This window comes from Nymphalis io, chromosome 1 (genome assembly GCF_905147045.1).
Source record: "Nymphalis io chromosome 1, ilAglIoxx1.1, whole genome shotgun sequence".
Lineage (NCBI taxonomy): Eukaryota > Metazoa > Arthropoda > Insecta > Lepidoptera > Nymphalidae > Nymphalis > Nymphalis io.
The window spans coordinates 6,079,015-6,085,223 of NC_065888.1; the positions used below are offsets into that span (position 1 = coordinate 6,079,015).

At 36.6% G+C, this 6,209-nt stretch overlaps 1 pseudogene; it reads right to left on the minus strand.

Annotated features, from left to right (window-relative positions):
- Positions 1-595: 595 nt before the first annotated feature.
- On the minus strand, positions 596-3,298 carry LOC126781423 (uncharacterized; annotated as a pseudogene).
- Positions 3,299-6,209: the final 2,911 nt, after the last annotated feature.

The window sequence follows — 6,209 nt, forward strand, 5'->3', positions numbered from 1 at the left end:
TATATTAAAAAAATGATTAAAACTGTTAGGTAATGTTTATTGCTCATATTATCAACAATTATGAAATATTATTAAAATAAGTAAACTTATCATCTAAAGTGTGTAAAATAAAAAACTTTTCCCTTTATTATATATAATTTGGACTAATGTTTAAAGAGATATTACAACATAGGTATGGAACCGCGACCGTGTCATAATCTATTGAGTGATATATCAGAGCTCGAAATTTTTACAGATATATATCATTTCTGAAGCGGGCTAACTTTCTTTGCAATCAAACATGGACCCCACTCTAAAAATCAATTTGATCAATGAGTTACAGACCGTATTTAATAGCCATAACGAATACATACGCAGATACAAATACGTTCAAATACAATTTAGAAAGCAACGCTTTCTCGGACAATTTAAAATTAATAATTCACGCTGACCGCACACCACAAAATCAACATCGAGAAAGATCTCCTCTCAAACTCATCTACAACAAACGAAGTTGCCGTCCTGTTTGTAAATGAAGACAGAGGACCCAGAGATATTATCTTCTTCTTCTTCGTCGTGACACTCTTGTCAGAGCGGTCGTGGTCGCCATGAAGTATTATGAATTATTCGGCGCAGATGTTATTCGCCTCACGAGCCTCCGCCATATGTCCCTGTCAGTGGTGAGCCTCGTGCATTCATGCAATGGACCGCCAACAGTTGTTTTTATTTGGTCGGTCCATCGCATGGGCGTCCTTCCACGTGGTCTGTTGCCATCCACCTTGCCTTGAATGACAAAGCGCTTTATGGAGTTATTTCCTTGCTGGGAGACGTGTCCAAAAAAAGTTAGTATGCGCTTTCGAACCAGCGCCGAAAGACGCTGTTCTTGAAGAATGGAGATATTGGTGCGAAATTCGGTCCACGAAACTCTTAGCATTCGTCTCCAGCACCACATCTCCAGAGCATCGATCTCCTTTTTTTCGACCTGCCGCAAAGTCCACGTCTCCGCAGCGTATAAAAATATGGGGAAAAATATGGGGAAAACAAGCGTTTGTACGAGCCGGACCTTGGTTGCTTTGGTAATATTTCTGTTCCTCCATATTTTCTTCAGCCTCTCCATTGCAGTTCTCGTAATTGCCATACGTCGCTTGACCTCATCTACGCATCCGCCATTATTCGATATTAAAGCTCCCAGATATATATAGGATTGGACGACCTCACAGTTCGCAATCTGAGTGATCTCGGGCGAGTTGTATTTTGCCCGGTCTACATTCATCATCTTCGTTTTACTGCGGTTAAGCTTTAATCCGAATTCTTGGCATACGCGGAGCGCGTATTTTAAGAAGCAATTCTTCCATATGAACTGCGTCAGACGCAAACAGGGTCGTGGCGTCGGAATAGCGCAAATTTGTAATCTTGCGCCCACCAACTGCAACACCGTCACTCCAGTCCTCAAGCGCAATGCGCATTACCAGTTCTGTGTAAGCATTGAACAAGAGCGGTGATATTATGAATCCTAGGCGGACTCCAGCGCTGGGATGAAAGTCTTCAGATAAAACATCATCCGTCCGCACGGATGCAGTCCCACCTTCGTAAAGACGCCTAAGATGATGAACTAAGTGTTTCGGTGTACCCATATCCAGTAACACCCTCCATAGTTTGGGCCATTTTACTGAGTCAAATGCCTTTGAGAAGTCAACAAAGCAAATATAAGTAGGCTTGTAAAACTCTCGTGCCTTCTCCATTATCTGGCGAACAATGAGGATCTACTCACGTGTACCCCTTCCTAAAACAACAAAACACAAAACCGGCTTGTTCTGGTGCAATTTCCTTGGACAGAAAGTTCTTCAGTCGTTCATTGATTATGTGTAGCAGGATTTTACTAGCATGAGATATGAGAGCTATAAGGCGGTAGTTGCTACACTTCTTAGTTGAACCCTTCTTGTGCAAAGGAACGAAAACCGTGTGAGACCATTCTGTTGGCCATGTTCCGGAATGCCATATCTTGTTGCATATGTTGTGGAAGATATTGACACCTATGTCGCCTAAGGCTCTTATAGTTTCGATCGGTATAGCATCTCTTCCTGCGGCTTTCCCCTTCTTTAGATGCATAATGGCGGCTTTTACTTCCGATCGAAGAATGTCTGGCTTTTGGTTTTCATTTCCGGGCTCTGTATCAGGAAAGTTTTTCGACTAGTTGTCCTGGAACAAGGACTGGCAATATCTTTTCCAAACGTCAGTTATATGGTTTAGCTCATTGACTACTCTACCATCACTATCTTCAATGGCCCAGGTCTTGGAAGAAAGTGTCTTTTAGATGGATCGTATTTTATGGTAGAGATCTCTGGACTCATGTCTATTTGCATGAGCATCGATTTCCTCACATATTTTGCAAAGATAGGCATTATAATCCTTCCTGCAACCTGCTTGAATTTGTGCTGACAGTTTGTTTAAGTCACTAACGCCTGCACCTGTTGACTTTAGCGCGCGTCTCCGTTCGACTAGTTTTAAGGTATTATCTGACATCCAGTGTTGTCGCTTGTATGTTGCAGCTGATGATCCTGAGATCGAAGCAGACTCTATTATTAGTTTTTTAGTTCGGTTCCACAACTTCTCAGGCGTCTCCTCTGTAAAGTCTGCATTCGCCCATTCTACCCAGTTCTGTTTTGCAGCAGCGTAAAACTTTTTAGTTGTCCTGAACTTCAATTCTTCTTTGTTTTTGGTGACTTCGAGCCGCTTTTAACTTTAATTAAAACTTTGAAATCAGAAGTTGGTGATCAGATCCACAATCTGCCCCGGGTAGTGTATGGGCATTTCTAATTGATGTTTTCCATCGCGATCTAATTAGGATATAATCTATTTGATTGCGATATTTACCATCTGGCGATGTCCAGGTGTATAGCCTGCGAGGATGGTGCTGGAAAAGGCTAATGGCTATGACCAGGTCATTTTCATTTGCAAACTGTATGAGACGTTCTCCTCTTTCGTTGTGTGTTCCAAGTCCAAATTTGCCCACACAATGTCCAGGCTGGTGAAAACTTTCTCCAATTTTAGCATTAAAGTCGCCCAGTTTTATTAGAGTTTCTTTATTAGGTACTTTAGCGATGGAAGTTTCTATTTCAGAATAGAATCTCTCAATGTCCTCTACATTTGCAGTGCTAGTGGGGGCATATATCTGCATGATGTTCAGATTCACTGGCGATGCTTTAAGTTTGACGCTTAATATTCTGTCATTCACTGCTTCTAAGCCGATCATACAGTTCCTCTTGTGGACAGGTACTAATAGAGCTTTAGAGATTCTGGCATCTGGCATGAATTGCATCGCACTTATGATCCCCTTTGATGCCTGTGAAAGGAGAAAATGGCTATTATCAAACTATACAGCAACAACGTTCAGCTTAAAACAAAACAGTTTCCTGTATGCATATATATGCATACAGACTAATGGTCAAGGATAACCGTTTTAATACTTTAATCATTACCGAGATTTATTCAGTCAATACTGAGTTGACATGATGGCTAAAATGATATCGGGAAGATTGAATTGTATATTCAGCACCAACAAAAGTTAAGAGATGACGATAATATACATTGAAGAGATACTTTAAATAGGGATGCTAATGTAAATCTTGCAAATATTATTCAACACGTTATTTTGCCCTCATCTTTCACACACACCGCGATACATACGATAACATTACATCTAATATAGTAAACTGAGAAGTTTTAAACAATTAAAATGAACATAATTTATTAAATCATAATTATTTCATTCACTCATTTGAAACCCAGTAATATAGCCAAATTGGCATGCAAATAGATACATACATATGCAGTAAAAATATTACCCTCCTTTTGGCAGTCAGGAAATAAATCATAGCATTCAGTACTAACCGAACCACACTCATAATTTCATCACAAGTAAAAATGTTTACCGCCCAACGAAGTGGGCACGGGTCAGCTAGTAATATATAATTTTGAAGGGAATAATTGCAGAAGTGGACATTTTATATAATTGATTATTAAATGTTAGGAGTTAATATGTTAATACTTATAACACAATTCCTTTGAGATTGTATATTATAAGGGCTCCATGTATTAATGTGCAGTGGTATGAAGGTAGGTATTAAGTATTTTTTAGTTTTTTTTTCTTTTCTGATCTTTGCCTAATAAATATAAGATCGCACTATAGATCAAAAGAGCGAGACAAAATATTAGGGATATTTTGTACGTATATATATTATTGTACGATCTTTACTTTATTTTATTATTGCTTTTCTATTCTGCTCTATTTGTTCATAAAATTAGTATTAAATCAAAACGAATACTAGTGTTTGTCTTAAAATACTAAAAACAAAGTTTTTTCGTTAGTGAAAATAAAAGACAAAGACAGCAAGCGAGAATGAACAAAGTCGTATGATTTCAAGCGTAACTGTCTCTTTGTCTTAATAAACAATTTCATGTCAGAACAATCACAAGCTTAGTAACAAAGGATTGTTTTATGGGCGCTTTTTTCACCAATTAAAAAGACTGTTATATTTTAGGGTTGGCAATTTAAGTTATATTTTTATTTCTTCATAATGTTATATGAATTATTATTTCGATTGAGATTTAATACGATCACTCTATAAATATATGCATAATAAGGGACGTTATTGCAACATTAGAAAATACAAATCGTGTCGTCTTGTGACAGCCCTGAATACTCGCAACTTGTCTATAGTTAGAGCGGCAACACTGGAACGAGTCGCACCACACGCGGTTTTGCAATTTCGCCCGAACAGTCCGCGCTGTCCGCAGGCGACGATGTCTAACACTATTACATATGTTATTGCTATTGCTTACGTTTAGAATAGTATTTTATATATTGTTTTTAATATTAAATATTTTGTATTAAGCGATTTTATTATAAAAATCCGATAATCCTAAAAACTATTCTATTGAAGGAGCCTGAAGGCATTAAAATTAAAAAAAAATTAAGCGATTACAATTCCAATTCTCTATTGCAATATAGTTAACGCTATGCTTCGATAATACTTATCAGTAAGGGCATGCTCGTTTGTATAAATATAGGGCTTTAATGTCAATCAACAAAAATAGTAATTGAATAAGTAATACGTAATACGATCCACAGTCATGCTGTCCGCAAGCACGGATCGTTGAAATCCGTCAGCCGTGAAATCCTTTGGCTTAAATCGCTTAAGCGCTCAACGCCTCATCACACCAGCGGTCGCTCAGCCTTTATTTGTAGCGCCTTTTTCCCAAATTCATTTAGATTTTCTTTCAATCCTATATACTCGTTATTTAAATTTGTTTCCCTTTGACTCGCATTCAACATTATAGTGGAAGCATTCACTGCAATAGTGGTTTAGTTTTTAAAATATTCCCATCTATAAATTTAAATCAAGGTGACTTATAATGTAAAGTTATACTTTTGTTCATTGGTTAATACCCATAACTCTCAAAGGTTGACTCGAAGAGATTGTTGTTTTAGCAATAATACGGCATTTTGGTTCGGGTTTTTTTTCGTGTATAATAAAGTATACTTGATTTATTATTCGTTTTGTATTTTTATTGTTGATTTTTTTAACGAATTAATATTATAATTACGTGTAAATAGGATTAAAACGCAAGAAGAAGGCAGAGTAGAATAGAGTCGCTTCATCTGAACTCATAATTTTCATAATCAAAAATTATGTTTATGAAAATTTTGTGAAAATTTTCAAAACTATAACCCGATAGTAAAATACGGACATCGGTAAAATGAAAGTCAAGAAATAAAAAGAGTATACTTTTATTTAAAAAAAAAGAAATAGACAAATTACGTAGATCATTTTGTAGAGTTCTTAATAATATGAATAAAAAGAACATTAAGTAAATTATTGCAGACAAAACAACGCAGCCGGTATTTTTCTAAGTCATTTATCTCAATGTTTTGACTTAAGAAGAAGAATGTACAACTTATTATGGAGGACGAGATGATGAAAAGTATGCGCCTTTTAATACGCGTCATGAAACTATTTTAGCTCGAGCGAGTGCATACAGGAAACTCATTAAGTAATTAAAGAGTTAAGAAATTTGAGAGTTCACCAACTCACAGTGCAAGCACTACGGGCACTTAGCAATTTAAACTGGGAAAAATTAAGTTTTAGAATTTTGTATTTTCTAAAGCTCATATAATAGACAATTCTCTACTGTAACATTGTAGAACTTAAGAAATTATACTTTTTAAT